Source organism: Aythya fuligula, chromosome 3 (genome assembly GCF_009819795.1).
Source record: "Aythya fuligula isolate bAytFul2 chromosome 3, bAytFul2.pri, whole genome shotgun sequence".
Classification (NCBI taxonomy): Eukaryota; Metazoa; Chordata; class Aves; order Anseriformes; family Anatidae; genus Aythya; species Aythya fuligula.
The window spans coordinates 46,659,482-46,687,197 of NC_045561.1; the positions used below are offsets into that span (position 1 = coordinate 46,659,482).

At 45.3% G+C, this 27,716-nt stretch overlaps 1 long non-coding RNA gene across 3 annotated transcripts; it reads right to left on the reverse strand.

The window, feature by feature from the left end:
* Positions 1 to 301: 301 nt before the first annotated feature.
* LOC116487429 lies at positions 302 to 27,673 on the reverse strand. 3 transcript variants are annotated; one of them, XR_004253083.1, is made up of 7 exons: positions 27,551 to 27,673; positions 25,203 to 25,248; positions 23,165 to 23,281; positions 19,664 to 19,956; positions 12,089 to 12,255; positions 1,944 to 2,068; positions 302 to 534 (listed from the first exon to the last, which is right to left on the reverse strand). It is a non-coding gene; the product is annotated as an uncharacterized LOC116487429 (long non-coding RNA). The 3 variants fall into 3 exon arrangements; XR_004253081.1 differs by having other exon boundaries at positions 302 to 570; XR_004253082.1 differs by lacking the exon at positions 23,165 to 23,281 and having other exon boundaries at positions 302 to 570.
* Between the last annotated feature and the right edge of the window lie 43 nt (positions 27,674 to 27,716).

Sequence of the window (27,716 nt, forward strand, 5' to 3'; positions counted from 1 at the left end):
CTAGTTGCAAATTTGTCCCAAGTTCTTTGATAAAGAATGGACTGAAAAGGTTGTAGGCAAAATGTGCTCAGCCATGTGCTCATCAGCTTGAACATACAGACCACTAGACAAAGCAGGACACCTGCCCCACCATCAGTTGGCCTCTCCTCCAAGAGCCCAGCAGCAGAGGAAAATCCAAGGACAAGGTTGCAACAAATCCCAGACACAAATTAGAATACCTCAGCTTGGGTCAGTGTGGGTAATGACTTCAAATATCTATTTTATTCATTCTGTGAGATACACTTATGTCTTGTAGCTGAGTTCAGACAGCAGTTTCAGGTGTTACGTCAATAAAGTTGAGACTGTATTTTGATTACATGAAAATAAGCAAAATCCCCCAGAAGACAGTATGAAAGCTTCTACTGACTTACATGAATCCAGGACTTCACTCACCGTGTTAATCATGGCGAGTTAAGTGAATGAAAGTTGAACTCCAGGCTTAAAATCATCAAATGCAATCAAATGAAACATACTGGAACAGTCCATTTCATCATTCTGCCAGACAAGACAAGACAAACTTTTGGCTGGTGCCTTGAAAAGACAAATATTTGGATAGGAAAAGAAAGAGCGGGTAAAGTCATAGCTTCTAAAATGATATGTTATGGAAAATCATTGCATCACTTTACTAGCAGTTCACAGCTACTCATTAATTTTGCAAAATTGCAGCAGCTCCTACTCTCTGAGGTCTTCTAGAGCAGCAGTTTCTTGTCTGCTCACAAGGGACAAAAAGCTATGCCCAAGAGCACCGCCACATGAAAAATAGTGTTTATGTGGAAGGTGACAAGATTTGGTTCATTCTATACACAGCTGGGACATGAGTTTGAAAGATCTGACATTAAGACTGCTTTTTCCAGCTACACACCCACAAAAATGCAGGTCATCTTCCCCAGCAAGAAAGACTGTGAAGTAGTATTAACGTCATGTTGTGTCAACAAAGATAGAGCAGACAGCAGCCAACAGGATTTAGGAGCAATTTATGTGGGCCAGCCTTCAAAACCTCACCTGATCCTGGCACTCAAAGGGAGAGTGAGGAAACTGGCAAATCGCTTAAAGAAGTACTGCAGAAATGCCACATACCACGTTTGCTCTGTTAGAGATTGAGGCACATTAAGGTAAAGATCATTAAAATCCAATTAAGAAGGGGGGAAGTGTGGGAGAACATTTTGGAGTGCTCAGAAGACCCCAACCTTTCAGTAGACCAGGAGGAGAAAATGGATAATATGAGATCAAAGCAGACTGCTGCTGTCATTGCCATCCAGAAGAGGAGGAACGCTGGATAATGTAGAGCTTTTCACTTTATTTTGTTTTGCTGCTTTTCTCAGACCTGTCTAGGACTTCAGCTGTTAAAAAAAAGGAGGGAGGTGAGGGAAGACAGGCTCTTCAAGTTGTTTTATGAGCCCAGCTAACGCTTCGCACGTTTCAATTTCTGCCACTGTGTGTTCCTTTACACACTGCTAACCACTTCAAAGCATCTTGCAGGGGAAAAGCTACCAGACAAAATAGTTTTGGATGCTCCTTGTTTATTATATGCAGATCAAGCAGTTCTTATTAGCTCAGTTTCAGTTCTTCCTTCATAGGTAGCAGTGCTGTGATATTATTTGCAAGCAGCCAAGGTAATTACCATCCAGCAGGGTCCAATTGTTTTCAATTAAAAGCTTGACTGAAGTCTTTAGTTTTTAATACCATTGTGACCATCTGCTTTCGCTGAAGTTCATCAGCAAAGGCACAGGCCTCGTTCTAATGCTGCTTAATTATATAGAGGAAGGCGTGGGTTTTTTTTGTTTTTTTTTTTGTTTTTTTCGGTCAGAGATTCATTTTTCCCTGCTAAAGAAATGGGCAGCAAAGGGGCCACGTGGCTTCACTAATAGCCTGCAGCAAGACAGAGCATCCGGGAAGATCATTACCTTCCTGGGAGATCCAGCTGTTACCGCACTGACAAGAAGATCCAGGGGACCAACAGGAGAAAGCAGTTAACCTTCGCTGCCCTGCTCTCTATTCAGTCACTTGCCTCCTTTTTCTTCCAGAGAACCTGAAGAGACCAGAAGGAAGAGCTCATCCAAAGCCACTCAGTCCAACCCTCCCCTGCTGATCGCACTTTCGAACCGTGTCGCAGGCTGGGAATGCACACAGGCTGCTCTCCTGTGCGGGCATGCATGCACTCCCTCCTCCTTGCGCGTGTGGCTAATGTTTTGCAGTCCTGTATCATCTCAGATCTGAGGATCTCCAAATCCCTTACAGGCATTCATTAAGCCCTGCACAATCCCCAGGAGAAGTAAGTAAATATAATTTTCCAGATGGGGAAATCAGGACGGCAAGAGGTTAAGTGACTAGCCTGAGGCCAAACAATAAATAAGTGGCAGAATCAGCATGAGGATCTGCCAAGTCCCGAGTTTAACACAAGTCTCCTGAGTGTTCATCTCCAGAAAAGGAAAAACAACACCCTCACCCTCAAACCCTCAAAACACTTAACTGCAGTCCTGTGTCATACATGCCAGTGCTAATAAGAGTGGCTCTTCACATCACAGACTGTGCTGTGTAGAGGAAGGCATTTTGTAGATTCAGCGCAGGAGCCGCTGTCTCCAGGCAGGGAGGGAAGCACGCAGGTCTTGCTCCACGCCATCAAACCAGGCAGGCACACAGCTTCCTGAGGGGAGCCTGCTGCCACTTATGCTACACACAGCTCTTTCCAGGGATCAGCCCCCTGAGATGCGGGTACTTTGCCAAGTGTCAGTTAGAGAGGAAGAATACGTGGCACTACACTGTAAGGCAGCAGTCAGGGCTGGGGAGATGAACAACGCTGCTTCAGTGGCAGTCTGAAGTGCTGAAAAGAGAAGCTCCTTCCCATCTTCTTGGCCAGCCATACAGGCACACCCTTCTCGCCGGTAAATCCCACAGCGGTTCATCCCAAACTTAAATCCCTGCTCCTCACTAATTCTTGGGAAGATGAATGTTGGGTTTTACCCTCACTACCTGGGGAGTCTGTCACCTTGGTACACGTCTTCATCTGTGTGTTTGACACACGTAATGCTCCCTCCCAAAGGCCAGCCATCCTGCTCTGAGCTGCTACATCAGGCAGGAGCACTAAATCTATGTCAAGGTTCTCCTACAGCCAAGCCACAGTCTGCTATGCTGTAAAGGCATTGAAACCTTTACAGCTCCTATACAGCAAAGGCATTGAAATAAGAATCTGAGGTTTGGGAGATAATTACTCCAGAAAATGGTCTAAATGACTTCAGTATTTTGAAAGGCTTCAGGTGCTGCTGTTCAACTACATTCAGGTATTGCAAATGTAATGCAATTTGTTTCCATACAGATTTCTTTTAAAGCTGCATGTAGTATGTGGCCTAAATACATAATTACACACCGGAGTATAATGGCTCATTCAGGTTTAGTTTGTAACCACTATGCATTTTAAAAGCAAGTTGTGAAGGAGTATGCAACAAACACACAGCACACATTCCAGAAGACAGTTTTCTCACGCTTCACTCTAAAGAAGCTCCCCAAGGTCTATTCCTGCCAGAGAAACAGACAAGAAGAAGTGGGAAGAAATAAACCCTTTCTTCAAGAATTACCTTGAAAGAAGCATAATGACCATGTTCAGAAACTAGTCCAGTAAACACATTTTTGGCATGAGCATCCTGTGAATTGGATGGCCTAGCAAACTGGTAGTAAGATTTTGCAGTTTTTCTTTCTGATTGAAACTGGTCTGTACTCATAGCACGTCAGTACAGCAATTCCAAATAGTTTTTTCATCACCTATGCAAAATCACTTGGCAGTGGCCATTTAGGCAACTCTTACTGAGTTGTGTGTGCACTGCAAGAATTACAGAAAAACTTGTGTTATTTTCAAAAATGCTCCCTATGATCCCCCAAGAAGCTGGTCTCTGGTGAAAAGTCCTACGATGACAGGAACAATAACACATCAGTGCATCCAGGTGAAAGATTTAAACAGCACTAGAACTGATGGGAGTCACCTCGGGTTGCTCTCAGAGTATTTCAGGCAGCCACTCTCACTTAAGCTATTAGTGAGGCGCTGCTTTATTCACTAGTCCTAGCCAAAACATTTGGATTCTTCTTTTTTTTTTTTTTTTTTTTTTGTGTCAGAGTTGCTCTGACACAAGGAGCTGCCTTTTGACAGGCATAAATAACCAGCAGCGCCTTTCCTCACTTCTCCCCAGCAAGCTCCTGACCCTGTGCAGAACACCAGGCTCCTCCTTCTTAACTGGAAGCATTTAAAATTGAGGTGCTGAAATCAGGTAGCACCTGCATCAGGAAACAGGCACGTCCAAAGGGCACCAAAGACCTAAAACCTCCCCTCAGAAGTGCTTCTCTTTCCCCATCAACTACAGAGGCAATTTAGCACAAACAGGCTCCTGATTCTGACACCTCAGTTAATCGCTTAAAGGAAAATACAAATTAATCAGTTCTGCCTCTTTCAAACTGCCTATTTAGCTGTATTTAAGCAGAGGAGCTGTGGGCGTGAGAAGATCCCTGTTTTGAAGACGAAAGGGAGAGAAATGCCTTGCCTTCCTCCTTATGGCCATCATGTGTTTGATTAAGTGAGGCAAAGCAAGGTATCTGGGGAACTTCTGAGATTTGAGATTTTAAAGGCAGCAATATTTTTATAGCCTTAATCACAAGCCTGGACCCTGGTGAGCCACTGGTGTAGTCTGTGGGAATCCAATTAGGCAAGGAGGTAGGTCCAGGCAAGAAACGGGGTCTTTGTGTGAAGGACAAACTCTAGGTCTGCTTTAGTGTCTGCCAATGGCTCTATGGCATCCTCTACAGCAATAAATAAGTTATCCCACACTGCCATGCAGGGAGGTCTTGCTGTATTTGTAGGTGAACTGCAACAAGCATGCAGAAGGCTACCCAGATTTAGAAAAGGCAGGAGGAAAAGCCTGAAGTGCATTCTGGCCAAATAGGAGACTGCATTACCAAACTTCACTTGCCAAGTACGCAGCTCATCCCAGTCACTCTCTTTTTGTGGGACTGTAGCCCATGCACCTGTACTGTGCAGAAATGTCATTTCATACCTGCATGGCAACCCCATGCACCACTGAGAAGACAAGGCCTGCATGTAGATGTCCATGACATTCAGCAATAGATTTCTCAGTGTGTTCCTGGAATCGCAAGTACATGTAAGTCAGAGGGCTGCTGACAAGGAAAGAGACGAGTCTTCGGATCAAAAGTAAAAATTTCTTCCATATCGAGTGAGATAATCCTGTTTCCACTACTATTTTTCAATCTAACGTAATTAAAGTCAAAACTCCAAATGCCAGTTTTCTGTCTCTTTGCTCTTTCAATAAGTTGAAGAAAAATACTAGAGCATTTCTATGTGAAAGTATATGAAAAATCACTCATGGCTATGGGATTTGTCCAGAAGGTCTACAGCACCTCCCTGCTGGAGCTCCAGAACAAGGAAAGATTTATTTATTTGCCTCTCTGCAAGTTTCACATCCACTGAATTCAGATGGGATCTCACTGTGTATGCATTTGAGGTCAAAGAGCTGCAATGTGAGCATCCGGATTTTACCACACATTTTCAGACCTGAGGAAAAGATTTCCAACCATAACTACATCACAATAACTCTGTTGTATCTTACAGTGCTGGTTTAATAACCTTGCAGTTAAAGTCAGAGGCAGCTGAGGCTGATGAGATGGATCAGTGCAAAAGGACCCTTCGGTCTCTCCTCCTCATAGGAGGCCAGAGGCGTGCCCCACCAGTCAGTGCTAAGGGGAAGGAAGATTGCTCTTTTAGGTCTTTCCAGATGATCTCCATGTGCTGGTTTGCTGACTTCTACCTCATCCCCCCAAGTCAGGCTCCCATAAACCCTTCTTTAGAAACGCATGTAGTGTTCAGACGCATGTATGCCTCAGACTCAGCTGAGGGCGGAGGGGAAGGCTGACACTTTGAACATTTTCTTCTTCATAAAAAAAAAAAAAAAAAAAACTCCTTCCTTTATCCCTTCTTAAAGCACCCAGAAGCTTAAAGGCATAGACATGGAGTCTGAGTATCAAGAATCTGAGAAAAACAATATTATCAGAGGATCACTCTGAAAAAGTGTTTCAGTGAGCTTTGTGCCATCTCCTGAATAACACCCTCAGATCTCATGTACTGTCTTATAATTACAAAAAATATAACTTGCTATAGCATGCACTATGTCAGCTTTGATTATGCCAGCCGAGAAAGACATGGGATACAGAGAGAGAATAAAGGAAGAATGATGGCTGTCTACTGGCTTATCAATTTACATCTCTCTACAGTAAATCTAAGTCCTTTGTGCTGTCAGTCACGCACTCCTATAGCAGTGATTGCTGGAATATGAAAATCACAGCTTTGAGATCCATTTGTACATTCACATATTTGTATAGCCTGTCTGGGTTTATTGCTTCAGTGGCTGCAGTGTCTCCCGTTGGCATGGGACCTGGCATTTGAAGCTCGGTGTTTTCCCCTACTACGCAGCTTGTGTGCAACAGTTCATACCAGCACTCTCTGAATCACCACCTCTCCAGTTCAAATTACTAAGGAAAACGGAAAAAACCCTCAGGAAACAGTAAAGGTAACAAATAGTCATGTGTTACATGGAATATTTCAGGCCTATAAATCCCAATAACATCTTCTGATTACGGCTAAAAATAACACACCTCCTCATCAAATATTTACTGTGACAGAAATAGCCATCTAGCCGACTTCATGCTTTTGGACACCTTAACGGTAACTGCGCATTTGCAGCTGAAATGACACACTGGAAATTAATGAAGGCAAGAAGACACGAACAAAAACCAGTCTCACTGCTGCAGGCGCCTCTGTAGCAACTGTCAGCAGCAAAGAGCAGCTTCCTGGAAATTTCGGAGGCGTGGCGTTCAGAAAACAAAATCATACTTGTTACCAGCACAGCACGTGGCTATGCTCACGCACGCAGCAGCCAGACTTCCTATGAGCTGAGCAGTAATTTAGGGCTTCGCCATCCCCTTCCCAACCTGTCTCCCAGCAGAATCCACAGCTGGGAGGGGGGTCAGTGAGATTTTTGCTATTGTAAAATACAGTGATAAAATAGCTTTTTTTTCTTCAAATTTTTGCACACTCATTGAGGACAAACGCTCCACCATGAGAAATTTCCCACAGGTGACCAGCAAAGAGAAAAAGAAGAATCGAAAACCTTCTCTGCCCTACGACCTGCCCTCAGCTCTTCCACTAACACAGCTAAGCACTGAAATCCACAGCACTGCACAACCCTCGTCTAGATACTTGAGCACAATTTGCCTCTGTCAAGTTAAGGATCGCAATGCAAGGAAAACAAAAGCCACCAGAAAATAAGGCAGGATAATAAATTGCTGCTGATTTCCCAAACTTACATAAGTTGATCAGAATCTCTTAGAAAACTCTCCAAGCAATGTTTCAGTCTTAAAATTCTCTGCATTAAAAACAAAAAACTGTCATTTTCATGCACTCAGCTTTTGAGCTGCATTCCGTAAAGCAAGTACAATTCTTCCAGATCAGCAAATCTGTACAATATGGCAGTGTTTGGTTCCCACACTGAATAAAACACAGTCTGTCCTATCCAATCCATTTATTAGACTCGGCATTATTTTCTCGCTATAAACATTCCTAATAGCTTTGGACCGTTTTCATCGTGAAGTAACGAGAAGAGCACGGAATCGCTACTGTCTTTAAAATAAACACATATGTTATGCTTTGTTTTGTTTTTCCCTTACGTGTTGAGACTGAAGTTTCCTAATGCTTTGTACTCTAAGTGGCTTCTACTGCAGGAGGTTACGTCCTTCTTGCTGTCTCTTAAAATCATAACAGTCCTGTACCTGGGACAAAAGGCTATTATAAGCAAAGAAATGATAATGGAGACAGCAGAAAGCTACCATTTTCATAATTTTCCCTTATTTATTGCTGGAAAAGATGTTTGAATCCTGCAGTTTGATTTGAACCAGGAAGGATCATTATCGGAGCATCAGAAAGTTACCAACAAACCCCACCATTTTATGGCATTTGTTATTAGTAATAAATAACCCCAAACAATATTTGTTATTGTTGTAGCTCCTTAGACAGCCCTGTTAGCTCTACTTGAAGCCAGTCACCCATGTGGCAAGACCATCAGCTTCTGCATCATCTGGAGGAACAATGCTGGGGCTAATGTAAAGTCCATCAAAGCTGCTGCCTGTTCCTGACAGCAGCCAGCTGAGGATGCCCAGGAAGTAGTAAAAACAGCAAAGAAAGCCCACAGTGAGCCACAGGTACATTCCTGCATTTCCCTTCTATGTCCATTTGCTATTTGAACCTGCCTGAATTTTCATTTTAATCTGCTGCTTGCTAAAAGGGTCTTAGTGAGTCAAAAATGGAGCTCAGACCATAGGGCAGTGAATGCTGCCTTGTGCTTTAACCACCAGGTCCTAACAGCCTTGCCAAAAACCCGAAGATGTATCTATGCCCACAACACCAGAGAATCCATTAAAATGTTATTCAGCCTTTCACCTACTCCCTGTTCTTTCACCTTTGAGACACGTTTTTGCATGAGAAGTACTTGGATGACAGCCCTAGCAGCAGCCTATCACACTAGAATAATAAAGGATTAATTACCTCCATCATCAGCACTCTATTATTATTTGTAGCATCAAGCTCTTGCTCTTTTCTTGCAAGCTACAAATGCCTGGGAACACAGAAAAGAAGACACTGTACATTAATTCAACAAGTCTTCCAGCCTGCACCTGTGTTTAATTAGTTACTCTCAAACCAGACCTGCAGAGCCAGAAGCTACAAGTGAGAGCACCGCTGACTGCTGGCCTGGCTGGGCTGCCGGCGTAATTAATTGCATTCTTACCGCAGCTCGGCTCTCTGCTCAAACAGAAGTTAATCATTTACTGGGAAAGCCTGAGCCATCCCAGCCAGGGCGCAGAGCATTTCAGTGATGGCACTCCCCTTCCCGCTTGCTTCTTGCCTCCCAAAAATGCCGTGCTGACCACCTCAGTGCTGCCAGAGGCAGGGGGTGGGAAGGTGCAGAGAGAACAAGGAGGAGAAAATCTCAACTAGAGAAGTGCTGAAAACAGCAAAGCGCCACGCAGCAGCTGTCCCAAAAACAAAAGCTTGCTCGGGCAGAGGTTTGGCAAGGTGTCAGCTAATAACCTAGCTGTGTTGGTATTTCTCTAGCCCTCAACATTGCAGTAAGCTTCAAGCGATTCATACATATTAATGACTGTAACCATAAAGCACTTTTTTAGGGAGAGGAAAGTGTCATTATTGCTATGTAATACACGACAAACAGAGTGGCTAAGCCTGAAGTTTCCACAGAAATCAGCAGAAAAGCAAGGTCTGCTGCACCTTGGTGTGATGGCAGCATTTCAGACCAGCCCTCCTTGCTAGGAGCTCGGGGACCACAGGCTACACCTCTGCGGGATGGCACAGAGGCAGTGCAGAAACAGGACACAGAGCTGGTGTAACCACAGGGAGCCATGCCCACGGAGCCTGTGTGGTCAAGGGGATGAGCAGGAGCCTGCAAAGGGCTGGCTGGGTTACAGCTCACAGCCCCCAGCTTCTGCACCTTCCTGCAAGAAGGGTCAGCGCCGTGCCCGAGTGGTGTCAGTGGGGCTGGAGGGAGAGGGCTGGCTGGGCTCAGCGAGCCTGGGAATAAGGAGAAGTTTCCTTTCCCTGCATGCTGGAATATCATCCCTCTGGGATGATGTGAACTTTCTTCCATATGGATGAACTGCAGAGGGACTGTTTGCTTGTGAAAGGGAGAGAGGGACTCCTCTGACAGCCTTCAAAGTTTCTGGAATACGCCATTTAGAAATTATGGACTTTTTTTTTTTAATCTTTTTATTTCAGTTTCTGAGAGCAGCCTGGTATATCTCTTTTTAAAATTAATGGCATATACTTGATCAAAAATGCTAAAACGCTGGTTCCAGCAAATTACACAGATAATTAAGCCTAATTTCAATAATGCTCTGCAACACTACTAATAAATCTTGGGGCTCTTGCATTCCTTTAACATACACAAGCTACTTCAAGAGCACCAAATTCCACCCTCGCAGCTCCTTCTCTATCGAGCTTTGGCAACCCCGAGCTAAATTCTGCTGTCAGCTATATCCCTGCAAGTCTGGAGCAATTCCTTGTCCTGGGTGGCATAACTCAAGATTACAGCTGTGTAAATGAGCACAGAATGCAGCTTGAAATGTTGTAAATCTGACCTTCAGCTCGCTTCCATGAAAGGGGAAAAGCCAGGAACTTGTTTTCACGTCCAGTAAGCCTCTTGAAAAACTACCCTGCATAAATATTATGATTTCAGTCAGGGATATATATCCGTATTAAAATGGAGTTAAAAATTCCCAGTATCTAGGTCCACCGGGAGGGTGTGAGATGCTGAGTGCTGTATTTATGGGCTACCACAAGCAACTCTTGCTTTTTAATCACAGACGTGCACTCCAGCCCCCCTGCCATGGCAGCGCATCCAGACCTTCAACTTTTTCTTAGTAGATCTCTGTCTGGCCTCAAGACACTGAGGCACTGCCCTGTCACCAGTGCTTGTGTCTTGGTCCGACCTCCACAGGCAGACTGTCTCTATTATTTTAGGAGGCTCAGAGGGTGTATGCCTTCCAGGCCACTGTTTGGAGAGCAAGAGGTTTTTGATACAGTTCTTACATGGTTGCCATTTGCAGTTGTGAGGGAGTATCTTAGTTATAGACACTTCTGAAGCATTAACTAGATTCAGGCTAGGAAAAAAAAAAAAAAAAAAAAAAAAACAACACCAACATGCAGCACAAGAAGTGCTCCCATACATATTGATTCTGATCAGACTATCCAAATCTCTTTGCCCTGTCCTCATATGTTTATGCAACATTCAGAAATCCGTACGAGGCTGCTAAGAATTACAAATAGCTGGCCTATACATTCAGGACTTCTATCAGCCCAAATAATAAAAGGACTGCCCTATACTACTGCACACAGCTGGACAAAGCCGGACAAAGATGTGCATATGTGTGGCAGCAATGATATTTATCAACAGAAGAAAAGCTTGCAGAGGATATGCCAGCATTTTATTTGCTTTTAGACTACATTATCAATCACTGGCATTACCCAAAATTAAAAGGCACTGCACTTATGCAAAATACTTTAAAACAAGCAGCATCTCTTGTCTTCATTTCTAACTTTTTATAGCATAATTTGATTCATTACCATAAATGAATGAAAGAACCATGAAATCTCATCAAAATGCAAAGGGAGACTGGATCCAAGTGCAAAGGCCTGCAATTCACCTGCCATTGTGGGGCTGCGTTTTTAAAAAATGGACCGAACTCCCTTTGTGCTGATTGCTATTTTAACCACTTTAAGTATTTAAAAATAACATTTCTATTTTTCTTCCTGTATTAAGGAGTGAATGCACTTTCCATTTTAATTCCCAAATTGAAGAAGCAATAGAACAGCATTCAAAGAAGCAGTTTCACATGTCAGCACGTACATGTGCATGGAGATAAAAGGGGGGACCTTCACTACCACCACCACCAGAGCAACAGACCACTGGGATGGTCTGTCAGTGAAGGACCTACATCAATGATGAGAAATAGGAGGAATTTCTCTTTCCTGAACAATGAAAACAGTTTCCATAGTAAAACCTTCCTAGTACCGGGTTTGTTCTGGAAATTCTGCGGAATCTGCAAATCCTTCTATCTGGCTATTTCTACAGATGCAGAAGAAAATTACCCACAGCTATTTAAACTACAAGCCATTAATAAAATTAACTAGACTTAATTTATATTTACTTTTTTTTTTCCTGCTTTCCACTAGCTTATCACTTCTTCAGAGTTTGTCTTCAGCTAAATGTCACTGCAAACTGATGTGCTGGGTGCAGAATAATAAATTTCATCCAAGACCTTTTGAGTTACGGGTCATTTAATATAGTAACTGTGGGCAAGCTGGGCCCCCATTGTGCTCCCACTAATGTCAATGAGTATTTCTTGCCAGCGAGTTCAGAAGTGGATACCATCCCTGGCTGTGACAGATTACTCCTAATCTAAATTTGTCACACACCGCCACTGGCCATACCTCATTTTCTGGGTGCCCATCTTCAGGCGTCCAAAGATTAATTTGCAGAGTAGCCAGGTGGTGCTGGGAAGACGATCTCTGCTTTGAGCACGGAGACTCCTGCCACTCGGATGCAGTCGCTGCCCTTCATGCACAACCTTTGGGAAGGACTCAGCCCAGCTTCCATCCTAAATGCAAGCACATAAATGCAGGTGTAAAGTGGAGAGCTTATCTGGTTATTGCTTTGTGTCTGCAGCAGAATGGCGATAGTCCAGGGAAGGAAAAAAAAAAAAAAAAAAAAAAAAAAAACATACAAAGGTGAAACAAAAACAGGGAGTTTATACCCAGCAAAGAAAAAAAGAAAAAAAAACAGTGCTGGCAGAAATCTGGGTGCAAAGTCACTCGCTCTTTGATTCTGTCAAAGATTTGTATGTTTTTGTAAATAAGCCTATCCAGTATTAAAAAAAAAAAAAAAAAAAAAACTCCTTTCAGTAAAAACTAACCATGATCTCTTGTATCTGGCTATCTTACCAGGTGGAAAAGATTAACATCACAAAGCACCAAGCAATTTCAACAAAAACAAGGTCCTCAAGTTTCCTATAGGGACTTGCCCAGTTAGTTGACCCTCTTTTTGATTTTCCTCTCTACCAAGTTTTTCAGGAAAAAAAAAAAGAAAAAAAAAAGAATAAGAGCACTTCAATGCACCCAGTCAGCTGTGAATATGCAGAGGATGAAGATGCTCTGCTGAGAATACCACAGGGAGAAAATGACTGATCCTCTGCAGAGAGTAGGAAGCCTGAAACCCCCTACTGAATAGTGAAAGTGAAAAATAAAGAGATAAAATGAACCCAAGCCAACCACGAAGGATATTTATTCCATCAGCGAACACCATCCATCCATAGCGCAATATTTCACTTCACAATCCTGATATGTTTTAATACAGTTTTTATGAGATATATAATATATCATTCATTAGATACATGCATATATATTAGTCCTAAAAAATACGAACATTTTCCCTTGCCAGCTTTTCCATATCAGATTTTCCCATGTTTATAATGCCTTTCTCTCTGCTGCTGAGAGACAGACCTATTCAAACACACACACACACAAAAAAAAAAAAATCAATTCCTGCTCGACTGTGTGGGGAAACACTGACCCTGAGTAACCATTACATGCAAGTGGTGTGGGCAGCCTGGATTTCACTCCTTTAACCTGTTCAGCTCCTGGAAGGTGAAAAACAGCTCAGTATTTTTGCAATAGGACTTTGATTTTTCAACAGACTGTCTCCTGAGGTCTTCACATCTCTATTGGAGGGCAGGAGTTGCTGGCTGAACCCAAGGAGAGCCCTAGCACACAGCATGTCAGTGAAACAGGGACTCAGGTGTGCATTTAAGCACACGAGGAGCAGGTGAAACCTTGGCCTAGATGACATCCATGGCAGTTTTGCTTTCAACATCAATGAGAACAAGATTTTATCCAGTGTGATTAATTTATGAGATTAATGTAAAGGATCAGGGCCCAGATTGTTCTTTCACCACCAAAAATGAATAATATGAAGTTTGAAGTAATGCCAGCTAACCAAATCATATATGCAAATAAAACACGTTATGAAGGGCTGCAGCAGTGCAAGTGAAAACTATTATTCACTTTCCAGGAGAAAAGAAATAGTTTTTAAATGAACCTTTAATTTAATCCATCCCTTTAGCATATTAGCTTAAGAGAAAAACTTATTACCCTTTAGGAAATATACCCATAATGGAGGCTTACCAGGTAGCTCTCACGCAAACACTCAAAATAGATGTGGACGTACACTCTATGTTTCCATAAATGTCAGCATTTATTTCTGGGAAACATTGTCCCTTGCTTTGTCTCTGTCAGTGGTATCCCCTCAGACCAATAAATCTCTGCTGGACTCCATGCCTTCTTATTACTCTCATTAGATTAGCAATGATTACAAGTGACCGCTACATAGATGCACTGGATGGAGTCCGACTGCTCCCCATGGGACACCAGCCCCCCAGGAGAGATTTCCCTCAAGAGGAGAGATTTCCCTGCTCTTAAGAGGTATGGTCTCTCCTGGGGAATCAGGGAAATGCAGGCTATGCCCCTAGTCTCCAGTCAAAGTGACCACTGAGCATTTGTTAATGAGGAGCTGTCACGTAGCCAGGAGGACCACCTTAACATCTCACGTGGCTTTGCTACACGCACCCATCCAGTTTATGTGCACTGACCACACACAATAATCATAAAGATAGAAGGTCATGATAACTTAACGTGTTTTTCTTCAGCATGCCCCTAGGAGGCATGGAAGAATCATCATGCCCATTTCTCAGGTGAGAAACAGTCTGCATGTAGCAATATGGGCCTAGAAGCAGGCCTTTAGCTACAAGTATGGCATACAGTGACCAAGAAGTGGGACCACGGGAAGAAAAGATTATGATAAAAAAAAAAAAAAAGAAGAGACTCAATTCACCAGTGGACTGATGGTGATGATGGGAACATACAAACTGTCCGTTCTTTCCCCAGGAGTAAATTGTCCCTGGGTTGCACCAGGTATGAAGTCACCTTGGTTTAAGGCTCCTTTGAACCAAGACCGAGGGCTGAAGGGAAGGCAAGAGGCAGAGATGAAAACAGGACCAATTCAGCAGGATTGCAGAGAACGGCCTTTAGCTAAAGGCAACAACAAAAAGGAAACGGAACCCACTGGTCATGAACTCCAGTGCCCCTGAACGAAAGCCCATCCCTACCCCAGGACCCTGCGAAATCCAGCTGTGAAAAAGAAGCCGTGGCAACATGCAGCAGTCAGAGTCACTGACCTTTTCTTTCATTGACCACAAGCACAAAACACTCAAGGGAACCCAAGGAAAATGTATCTTATGCTGCTGGTGAAAAACAAATAATTGTTCTATGGCAAAGAAGTAACCTGGAAACAAAGGAGAGACTTTTTAGCCACTGTGGTAACTGAGCCTAAACAGCAATTTCAGTGAAATGTCTGGGAACCCTGCCTCATTGCAAGTAACAATATGCTCAGTGCTCCTGAAGCTGTTCTCAAAACATGCTCTAACAACGACGCATTTGCACTCCTTCAAATTTGTGCTGAAGACAGTTAATTCATATAGATGGAGGAGGCTTGACCTTGGAACTTGGCCTGGAAGGTATTCTTAGCCTCAGCAAGAAAAGCACTGTTCATTTTGCATAGCAAAGCCTAAGAGGGCATGAGAAACCTAGGGATACACCAGTGACCTACTTGGGTTTTCTGTTCGTTTAAGGCCACCTCAAACTTCAAATTGAGTCATTTCCCCACTTCCAAAAACAAGCAATCCCAAAGCCCCATAAGGGCATGAAACCTAATGCATTTTCCAACAAGCTGCTGCACATACCAAGAAGTCAGCAATGAAGGAATGAGCTTCAGGTCAAACCTTCCCAGGACTGGTGGTGAGCAAGGCCAGGCCTTGCACAATGTGTAGCCTTCCATGGGGAAGTGTTCCCCCCACCCCAAGACCCTTTCACCTTCAGTAAAGCTCAAAGGCAGAAAGAAGAACCTGCCCCAAAAGCCAGCCAGACCGGCTCAGTCCTTCCCACAGGGTGGAGCATTTCCCACAACGTGGCTCCTGTGTCCGCAGACCACAGCTGGTTTGTCTTCTGAGCAGTGGGAGGTTGCAGTCCCCTAGGTTGCTGCTACTGGAGCTGCTGAACTGAGAGCTGGTGTTGACATGGAAGATATCAATGGGCAGTGATCCCTCTCACCTTCCAACCTGTGTGCTGGCTTGCTCTGCTGAATAACCTGCTTCAGTCTGAACTCAAGCAACACCTGAGTCACCAAGTAGCTTCACTGCAGTTAGCTGCATCTACATGCCGCCTTAAAACCCTTCTTAAACCCACATAACTCCCCCCCCCCCCCCAAACATGACCTGTTTTTTTTTTTTTTTTCCTTCCTTGTAAGCAGTACTTTAAATGCTGGAGTGTGGCCCCTGGGTTGGGGGCCCAGCTTGTATTACAGAGAGGCTTCAGGGTAAATCCCCGTCTGGTTCCAGATGCCAGAAGGATGACCAAGCTCTTCAAAATGAAATGGGAAATAGCCACAAGGCACCCCGGGGTACTGCAGCACAGAAGTTGTCACGAGAAGCCCCAGCAGACTCCCGGGGAGTGCAGCACCATGGTTCTGGTGTGGCAGCTCTCACAGGGGCTAGCCTCTGCTACCAAGGCCCACCCTGCCCAAGGGCAGCACAGTCCTGTCTGCTGGGGACCCACCTCCTCATGGGACTGCTCCTCCTGTCTGCCAAGGCATGAGCAGTGGGTCCTACATCTGGGGTGACTCCCAGAGGACAGAGACTTGGTGCCTTAAGAGGAAAACCACCGGAGTGGGAGCTCAGCTGACCTCATGTTCATTCCAAGCAAGAGCCCTGTGGCCTGCTGAGTAGTGACACACTGGAAAATGTGGGAACCTTCTCGTCCACCTTCCCCCACCCCAGTCTAGCATGAATCATACCAGAAGGCAGAAGAAGTTGAAGCCAGTTAGCTTTTTCCCCCTCACTCACTCATCCATCCCTCTGCAGATGGGAAGCAGAGTCTCTGAAACACCCAGAGTGCTGACACTCAGGTTGTCCAGCCAGGTTGGAAGATGAAGGTCCTGATGCAGGTGGCATGAAATCTGCTCTTGTGAGAGCCTCATTTTGCAAGTGCAGAGAGCTCAAGACATGGTTTCAATTTGGCAGCTTAGAGGGGCTAAGCTGCCTACTGTTTCTTTGGCACAACAGTGAGCTGGGACATGTCCCAGCTGGGGTCAGGGATCAGTTCTCCTCAACATGAGGCTCCGGAAACAAAGCGACAGAGCCTGGAAGCTGCTTAAGGCCTCCTCCTGAAATCATTGAAAGTGTGTGGGGGAAAACAAAACAAAAAAAACAAACACCACAACTCACTGAAAATATAAGCCAGAGTATGCTTCTCAGCATTTCCATACTCAGTACAGTGCAATACACTTTCTGCAAATGCATTTTAACATCTCTGTTGATCCTGCCTTGTGCCCACTCTATCTTGTATTTAACTTTCCACAGCAGCCCATACTCAGCTCTTGGCACAATAAAACAAATAGCTTTCTTGCATTGCTTCCTTTTTATTTGTGCACATCGTTAAAATTAAACACATGATGTTGCAATGACAATGGAATTGATGGCTTAATGGGATGAATTTTAATTTAAGTAATATTTCCATTAACCTAAAAGCTCTCCCTTAAAAGTCTGCAGAATTTATTTATTGGAAAAATTCCAGCATAATTCTAGTGAAAATTCTCCTCTGAATGATATGTCAGACTTTTAAGGCTCTCTTTGGCAGGTTTTCTTTTTGCCTTTGAATGCTACTGACATAAGAATACATTTCTCACAAGTCTTCTGTGTAATGAAGGAAAAAAGAAAGAGGACTGCTGCAGAAACCATGGTAGGTACAAAATGCCACAGCCCCAGATCTGTCCCCTTGGCTGGAGAATCGCATCCCAGATTTGTTACTGGTTTATTTTAGGTTATGGAAAATGCAGAGGATTAAAGAGGCAGAAGGAAGCAGATGCCATGCAGACAGAGGCAGATAAAAGCCAATCTCCATCTGAGAGCACAGAGGCACTGCACCCAGCACAAGAATGTGTTTTGAGGCGAAGCTGAGCTGTGGCAGCTGGGGCAGGGAGATGCAGCTGCCTCAGAGCAGGCGGCATTCCCACCCCCAGAAAACAGCAAAATCCACCATGCAAACCAAATAAAAGCTGGCCCATGTTTGTGCTCACCGCCTGCAGAACAGACGGGTGGTCAGAAACCCACCACAGAAAGGGGACAGGGCAGAGCTGTCACCAAACCCAGCCCCAGAGAAGGGCTGCTTTGAGGTTTGCCCCTCTCCAGCTCCACACAAAAGGCATGGTTCTCATTTCGCCTCATCTAAGCGTGCATCCTCAAGGGGACATGCACCCATGCCTTCACATGTCTTTCTGTAAGAGACAAAACCCAGACTCTCCGTCCAGACTGCTCCTTCTGGGGAGAAGAGGAAGGACCAGTGGCATGTGATGGCTGGCATCACACTGCTTCATGCCTGCTGGAAGACACACTCAGTTTCCAGTAGTGACCACAGCGGAAAGCACACAGCAGCACTCCGGGGAGCACAGCCCCCTGGTTTGGAAACCACGGCTCAGTCCAGCCATGCTTATCCAGCCTGGAAATGGGGCAGCTGCATGGGCATGGACATGGGATTCTACAGGGGCATAAGGATGCTCCCCTCTCTCCTAAATGTCAGCAGGCTCCCTGCCAGATGTCCAGAGCAGGCATTGTGAACCCATGCAGGCAAAGACATCCTGCTCAGGCAGACCTGCTGGGTTCCCTCTTCCCATGCCATCCCCAAAATCAGCTGGCCAGGAGGCACAGATGGGGCTTTGCATGCAAGAAGAGAGACACAGCAGCCCAGCACCATGTGAGTGCAACCACATCCTCCACCCTGCTGCAGCTGCTCTGAGGAACATGGACACAAGCCAGGCACACAGAGGAGCCATCCCATCTGTACAGGTGGATGTCCCCAAGTCCTTGCCTCCCTGGGCTGTGATGGGGTAGATTCACAGAAGCTCTGAATGCCAGACAGGGCCCTGCAGACCCTGAAGGCATCCGAAGTAGGGCTGGCAGGCAGCACTGCTCTCCTTCCTCCCCACTGAAGGCCACAAGTCAGGTCTGGTCCAGGACACAGCACCTCGCTCCCTTCCTTTCACCACCCACCACCAAAACACCCTTAGCTGTATCAAACAACCCTGCACTGAGCCTCAGCCCACTGCCTGCTTATCTTCATTTTGGATATTCTGTCAATAGGAGGTTAGAAATGAACCATATGAAGCCGCAACGCCCCAGCACAGCAGAAACCATTTACATTTTGGAAGCGCTTCCATCCCACAAGAGCTGGTCTCCACACATGGGTGGTACCTCAGAAATGGGCTTGCTTCTTGAGTATAGGAGGTGGACCTGCTCCAGCAGCTGGTTTCTGGCAGCCAGACTTCTCACCTTTTTCTCTGTCCCTACATGACTACCTGGCTCAGCAGTAGGAATGCAGCATCCCCAGCAATTCATTATGGGGCCAAAGAAAATCCACTTGTCTTCCTTGCTAACAGATTTCTTCTGGAAGATGACACTGATTGCATAGTTTCATGGTGCTCACACATAGGTGTGAGAGGAAGAGAATATGTTCCCTTCCAAGGTTTGTCTTTCTCCACAATCAGGGAGAGTCAACAAGTGCAGCCCTTGTGTGTGTGAGCCTGCTCAGCATCCCCCACTCCTCATCACTCAGCTGTGCCTCAAGTCCATACTGCCTCTAGCCATAGCTCCTTCTTTCTCTCTCCTCCTCCCCCACCCTGCTCCTCTTTGCATAGGCCAACGTTGTGATACATCCAAAGGAAAAGAGTAATTATACATTAATATTAATTCCTGCCTCGACGATAAAAAACGCCCCCAGTTTGCTCACCCAAAGGAGCTAAGTAAATCCACCTGCTTTATCCTACACCCAGCATCCTAACGCTGAATACCTCTCTACTGTTTTGAGCTGGGAGACACATCACTGAGATGCAGCCATGCCAAGTACCTGATAAGGAATGCATTAAAGGAAGCTTATTCATAGTCTTTCACATAGTGGTCACAAGGCCTCTGGAGACAGATGAGGACTTTGCTTTCACGTGTCTCATTCTTCTCTTCCATGCAGCTTCCTCTTCTCTTGTCTGCTCATGCCCATTCTTAGCTTCAGCCGTGGCCTGGTGGATCGGGCTCTGGGCTGACGGGCAGCTGTTATAAGTGAGGAGCCAATTCACACTCCTGCATTTGGCCTGCTGGGAGGCTCAGCCCAGACCAATGAAGCACTCAGCAGCTTGTTTTGCCCACCTGTAACATGGAGAGCAGTTATGCTTATGTACTTTGGGAAAGACATTATTTTCACTTAACATACCTAAGAATTGCATAGTTATCATTAAACTGGAAATATAAGGTGAGACAGTATGCCCATGGAGTGCTTTGCACAACCTCCCACAGCTTCAGGAGAGCCATCTAAGATCTGCATCCTCTGGGGCTGAACTAAAAAAAGCAGCATCAAGATGGCATCTGGAGGAGCCCATTCATCTCCCTCCCAGCAGGGCATTAAGCAGATAGACTAACAGCACTTGACAGTGGGAGAGTTAATGGGTGTGTGCATTAACCTACATATGCATGTTTAAGGCAGGAGAGTTATGCAGAAATCAAATGGGTTAAATTTCCAGTCCTGTTCCAGAGATCATAAAACCACCTCTAAGAGCTCAAGTTGTGTCTTAAGATAGCAATAAAGCAACTTCTTGATCACTTCTTTTTACTTCAGACCCACGAGTGCGAACCTGCATGTCTGTCTGCACAGGCATGTGTCTGTGTATACCACTTGAACCCTTTTTTTTTTAAATTTCTCCCTACTACCTACATAAACATAAATCTATTAAACATGTGATAATAGAGGGGGTTTGTTTCGTTTTGTTTTGTTTTGTTTTATTTTTACTTGAAAAATTTAAAACCTACAAGTACCCCTGCTGTGTTCACTGACCCAGGCAAGAGTCAGCAGGCTGTTCACCGTGGCTTGGCATGAGCCCAGCAACAGCCACCTAATAGATTTGTGCTGTAGCACCGAAGGGTTACGGTGGAATTTTATCTCCTCAGCACAAGCAATAGACATTCCTGTTGGGCTTAGCAGCAGATGCAGAGCCTCAAAGTAAATATTTCATGCTAAACAAGAAAGCTGTGTAAACACTGAGTATAGATATATAATTGATGATGGATGCACTTGGGACTGGATCAAGTTCTCAAGCACTTGGCTTTAGACACAGCAACCAAAGGAGCTACTTCTTCCTCCAGGTCTGACCTCTGACATGTCCTCTAGGGCCTCCTTGTTCAGCTCAGATGTACCTAGGAGCACGATCTGCCCTAGAAAGCTTGAGCCACGCAGGCTGGGAAGAGGGAGAGAAAACGGGAACAAAGCCAGGCTTGGTGAGTGGAAAATCTCTCCCATAAAAGCTTGCTAGACCTTTAAGGCTCATTGTAATGGCTTTTTGTTGTTGCAGTCACAGGGATCATTTTTTAAAACAAAGAGATAACATTGGTTCATTTCTTTCATTTTGGAAAAGGGCAGTTCCTAAGCCCTTATCATTAAGAAGTAAGAACAGTGTTACATGTTCAAACAATTTATGTCAGGATCCTGCCGTTTATTATGGGAACAGCAAGTACAACAGCAAGTCCATTATCATCCCTCCCTGCCTCTGCATGCACAGTGCAAGCAAGTGAGGAAGATTAGGGGTAAGAGCAATGGAGCCTGCAAAGTCAGTGACAAATATTCAGTACTTAAAACCCATTCTGAAGCTTCCTACACTGAAGGGAGACTTTGATTTGGTCAGTGGCCAGGCAAGGACCCACTGATCCTTCTCGGGTTTACTCAAAGTCCCAAAAATCAGCAGCCTCTTCTCATGCCCTGGCAGCTGAGGAGCAAGTGACCCAAGGCCACTGCAGCGCTCTCCGGGTGCCCCAGTGAGCGATGGTGGCAGGGAGTGGGTGGCAGAACGGACACGGATAAGTTACCCGCGTTGGAGGGAGTTTCTGGACACTTGCCCACATTAGAACCTGCCAGCTTTATCTGCCTTTTTACTTAAGAAATAAAACAAAATGAAATCGCAGAGCAGCAGCATTACATTCTGATCCTGCTTCCAAGCCCACGCTTCCTCCGACCTCCACTCCCCCTATCCTCACCTCCTGCCGGCGGCTCCTCTCTCCCCGCCTCCCCTCACTCCTCTCCTCTTTCTGCAGACAACACATCCGTGCTGCCGCAAGCCCACTGCCGCCAACAGACCATTCCTTATCATCAAGCTCTCCTGGCTGTGCAGCATGCCATGACCTTCCCACCTCAGTGACCTGTCAGGGACTTTTTTGGGGGTGATTTCCAAGGGAAAGCACCCATAAGTGGGTTGCCGTAGCTGTTTGGCCTAATTCAGCCCCAGCACCTACGAAGCCTTCCCCTGACTTTGAATGGGAAACAGATTCATGGCCTCTGCTGACATGATTCATTTCATCTGAAATTTGAGAGCGAGCTGCTTGTAAAAGTCCGTGTAAAACAACAAAAGAAAAATGGCAGAGGGACAGGGCCGCTAGATATTGACAGTTACAGATGTCTTTATCTGCCTAAAACAGAAGAGCTGCATGAGATACTCAAGCCACCTGCAGCAGCAACAGGGAAAGAAAAAAAAAATTAAAAAGGCAGAGCTGAAGGATGAATGGACCCCTAGGCTTGCAGATACCTGTCTGTACCCACACCTGAGCTGAACCAAGGCCTGCAAGTCCGTGCAGCCACTCCTAGGCAGAGCAAGCCTCTGGTGAGGGGCCAGCAAGGACACAGCTCTGAGCCTGCAGTGCTATGTGGACACCTTTGAAGAAATTAAGATGTGATAGAAAGTACCAAAGCTGTGGGAATGGCAACTTTGCTCCCTTCTGGCTCATCTGTTGGAGCCTCAGATGTTTTGGACAGTGATCAATGGGGGGGAAAAAAACAGCATTTTCCATCTGTATGTTCTGAACTGACACACTGGTATGAGCAGCTGTTTCAGCCAGGGCATCCCACTGGCATTTTCTGCCCATGAATCCATGGCTGGAGCATGATGACTCCTGCTACAGAGGCTTGGAAAATGCACCACTTTACAGAATAAAAGGTTTTGTATCAGTGAGAGAAGAATCTAAGCAATGCTCCCAGGAAACAGTGCGATTAGTATCAAAACTCTGGTGTCAGAGCACCAAGTGAAGGCTGCCAAAGAGCACAGCCAAATACACTGAAGCAGTGAGACACCGAGGAGTTGGTGGCTGCACCTCCAGAACATTTCTGGCACCCCGACATGTAGCAGGATTCAAGGCCAGACTCCTGGAGGGTCCAAAAGCCTTGGCTCTTGGGGCTGAAAGATACAAATCTCAAACTGAAGCTTTCAAAGCTTTTTGTAACAAAAGAGACAATGCAGAGGAGGACAAAAAATCCCCTTATGGGAGCAAGCAGCAAATGAAGACTTTGAACCAGAGATAAAAATGTAGACATGAGCACCTTGGGAATGGAGGTACTGTGAGATAGGAGAGCTCGGAAGAAGACACATGGTTGAACCTCCTATCCCAGATGGTCCTGCAGAGCCACATCTCAGTAGCACGGACAGTACTGGCAACCCTGCAGATAAAGAAGAGCCTAATTTTAGGCAGTGCTGAGCTCCTAGCAGGTTCCCACTGAAAATTCAGTCTGTATTTCAGTCCTCAATAAGTGCCTAAAATACTCATCTTAAACAGATACTCATCTTAGGCAGCTCTTCCAAGCACGGTGGGCCTGATAACCCCTTCTGAAGACTTTATATTGGAGGCTGTGGCTTTAATTGCATGACACAGCTTAGGAAGGGCCCCTGCTCTACCAGACAGCAGGCCCCACTGCCCCCACACAGCCCTCTTGGTCACCATCCAACGCCCCTGTATTTCTACAGGTCCAAAGCAGAGCAGAAGAGAAAAACAGCAATGCTTTTTTTTTCTGCAGACCCAGAAAATTGTGGAGGGCGGGGCACGAGGAGGGATTCACTGATTCTGTGCTGTTAAAACACTTGCAGGCCTTTTGCTTTGCTCTCATAATGTAAATCTGTCTGTATAGAACAAGTTGTTCATGAGAGGTGACCCACTGCGGTCAGGAGCCATGTTAGCTCACTCCAACTATAAGCCAGGGCAGAGAGCGCTCCTGCCCCAACAGGTATGAGAAGATGGCACCAGCCTGCTGTCATCTCAAGTGCTCACAGCTGGAAGTTTCTGACCCGCCTCCTTAGGAGCTGCATCTCCAAGTCCATGTGCAGGCGTGTGCCCAGAGCCCATACTCATGCTCAACCTCTCCTAAACCTGTACTCATGGTCCCTGCACACAGCACCCTCTCCTGTCACATCTTTACTCCCCTTTACACCCTTTGCTGCCCTGACAGCACAGGAATCACTGGGACACTGCTGAGGGCAGTGGGCAGCTGTGCCCTTTCCTCCCAGGTGCTACTCACACCAAGGATGGGGAATCCCTCACTGTTCTGGTTCTTGACCAACCCAGACTTCCACTCTCTTTCTAGTTTACGGTCCCCATGGATGGCAGATCACTGACCACAGGGACACAAACAAATTAGCTAGTTGATTGCCCTGACAGCACCGAGCAGAAAACACAGAAAACTTTGGCACTGTCCCTGTGGACAAGAATCCAGTTCTCCTTTGTCTCTTACCACATCCTGCCCCAAAATCCCTCATGCAGAACTTAATGTACATAATTCTAAATTCTGGAAAGGCAGATCAGCAAACTTCGGCAGAAATGTGTCAGAAGCATCACGAAAGCACCTCTCTAACAATTCCCTGTAATTCCCCACTTTCTGTAACTGACTCCTGTAACTGAATGGATGGAAACATCGGCAGAATTTTCTATCGCTTGTGGCTACAGAAAACAAAAGACTTAAAATTTAACCTGAGTGACTTCAGAGGGTTCAAAAACATAGAACCGGTAAAATGCATGCCAGAGGACACATTTGTGTTTTCATGAACATTATTTCAGCTAGTCACCCAATGTAAGGGATGGTGAGATCTGACTCATGATTTTGAAACATTTGGGAATGGCAGCAAAAGATATCCCATGTGTGTTTGTACCTTTCTGGCTCTTTAATAACACTCATCAAGAGGTGTGTCAGTGCTCTTGTGGATAAAGCACCTGGACAAGAGATGTACAATGGAGTTGTGGTGTGTACTATGTTTTGTAGAGCAGGATGCTGTTTCACTGACGGGCAGACCTGAACAGGCAGGTTGGTCTCCTTTTGTCCTTGTCATTTCCTGAGATTCTGTGATGTCAGACAAAGTTTATGGATAACACGAAGAAAATGTTACAATATCCAGCATATTCTTGCATCCACCACACAGCAGAGCTGTAAATATGTGAGATTTATTTCTGCAAGATTCACCTTCACCTCTCTGTTCTAGTCAGCAGCATCCTTTTGCACAGCTCAGGTCAATTTCCATACTGAGTGAGAGAGTTCACCAAATGAACAGATTATGATACAAGTTATTCTTTAAGTCACTAAAATCCCTACTTACTGTTTCTCTGTTTCCAAACAGTCATGGGACATGTAGATGGGCAAACCTGCAAAAGAAAAACAAGAAAAAACTCATGCACATGTATTATAACAGCAAGACTGTCTATAAAATGAAAGCTCCCTCCTTGCTTTTCCTAAAACAAAGCAACAAACATGTATTTGAAATCACGATCACATAAAGAAGGATTTGTATCTATTATCATAGCAAGCAGGATGCAGCACATACTACTGAAAGGTTCACAACTACTCAGCTCTACAGGGGTTTATGTCAGAAACACTGCAAAAACAAACAGGGAGCTCTACAAATCCGGGGTGGTTTGCCATGTCTCAGTCTTATTATCCAAGTTAATGATCCTGCCATGTGACAGCTGCACCCCCATGCCAGCCGGCTCTCCAGCAGTGCTGCTGAGCACCCGTGGAGCTGAGTCAGGCTCCATGGGGCTGTGGCAGGCAGCAGGGCAGGTGCCCCTGCTTGCCTGGGGAGCTCTGACTAGGGGAGAGAAGGTTTATGAAGAAGGATAAGTGTGAGGAGCACTGGGAAGGGCAGATCTTTCTTCTCAGTCCTTCCTGATAGAAGCATCCCACCCCAAGTCTCCCCTGTGTCCTTTGACAGCTCTACCTGGTTTGGCTTTTCAGGGCTATAGGATGGGCAAAGCAAATGATGAGGGCATCACCCATTTTCCCATCTCCTTCCTGGCTCCTGTGCCTGATGGCCGAGTGGGAGAGTCAAGACGAGCTCACGGCCAGAGCTCAGGACCTGGGTGCAGCAGATGAGCACAGGACAAGATGTGGCTTGCCACTGCTTTCAGTGTGTGCCCATGTTGCACAAGTTCAACAAAATCACGGAAGCATAAGGCTAGTGTCGTGCCGCAATGAATCAGACCACTGACATCCAGATGAAAGTTTCAGAGCATCATGTACACATTTCTTCTGCTGTAAGGGCTGCAGCTAAGAAAGGCTGTTCTGCATGAGATTCAGAGAGGCTCAGTCCTCTCATTCTCTAAAGAATACCCAAAAGCAAAAAGCGACACCAGGATTGCACTGGTATATTGGCTGATGGGTACAAAATCTTCTGACAAGTCGTTTGCTAGGCCCTGATTGGAAAATATCTTTAATTAAAACACCACATCAGAATCCTGAACCAATTTCATCCCAGCTCCACTAAGTGCTTTGTACAAAACATTAACTCTAAAATCTCATTACACATTAGCAATCCCTGTGACAAACATAAATGATAATTTAGCTCTAATGCATTCTGGAGCAAGCCATTTTTAAGAGAGGCGCATGATATCAGCTTGCTAGGAGAAGAGCTGAATTTATCTGTCTCTTTATTTTTTAAACAAATGGCTGTAGCTGGTTCAGCAATGGGCTATACAAATCATTGTAGTGCGTAGCTTTGACGGTGCACAGCAGCTGTTTAGCCAGAACCTGGCACCCCTGCCTGGGCTGGGTTTTGAAATCCTACCAGCAGTGCCGAGTTCCCAGGTCTTTAAGCAGTCAGGGAAGGGAAAAGGCAATGGGGAAGGTGGGCATGTTTGTTGATTTTACAGGACAGCAGGGAGGAAGAATTATCTGGAGATCCCTGGTAATCTGAGTTTGCTCGAAACCACAGGCAGAGTCAGGGAGGGGGGGAAAGGCAGGGGGCTGACTGCCTACAGTCATTTCAGCTGGCTTCACAGGCAGAGAGAGCAGAAAAAAAGGCAAGGTGTACAGCGGTGTGGGGATCCCTAGCACTGGAGGAAATTCTGCCCTCCTCACCACTGCAAAACCCAGCCAGGATGTCAGAGGACACTGCAGAGGATATTTATGTTAAGTGCAAGAAATGTCTTAACAGCACTTCTAGGCTGGCAGAACTAATATCATTTGCATTGTTTATTGTCAGAAAGAGGTTGGATATCCCTTCTTTGATTAACAGCAACACCCTCAATCTCTCCCCACTCTTGAAGTGACCTTTCTAAACTCCACAAGCTTTCTGAATCCCAAGTGCACCTGGATCAATTTTTCTGTGTGTGCAAGAGGGCATAGGGGCATTTAACTTTGTGAAATGGGAAAATTATGGCTATTTAATATGGGATTAGGAAGTACATACATGAAAAATATCACACGTGGATTTTAAAGCCAGGCAAACCCAAACAGCCTATCTTCCCACACATTTCCTCCAGTATCACCTGCTAGATTTGACCTTTGTCCTGAAATCCAGGGCTGGAACCAGGCTTTGTGCTGGCTGATGTGAAGTTTTCAGTGAAGGGAGGGTTTTTCCCTCCTCTGCTGTTTTCTGGCTGTACTAGATATTAGCCAGAATATTTCTGATCAAATTTTGTTTGGCGGAGGTGGGAGGAAAGACATTACCTGCGTTCATTTGACCTGAACACTGAAGCAGAAACACAGCCCTGTGGCTTTATGCACGTGGCAACATTTCCAGGGGAGAGAGGTCCAAGACAGAGCCTTGCATCTGGACAGAAAAAGACACAAATCAAAACAAAACAAAACAAAACAAACAAAAAAAACAAAAACA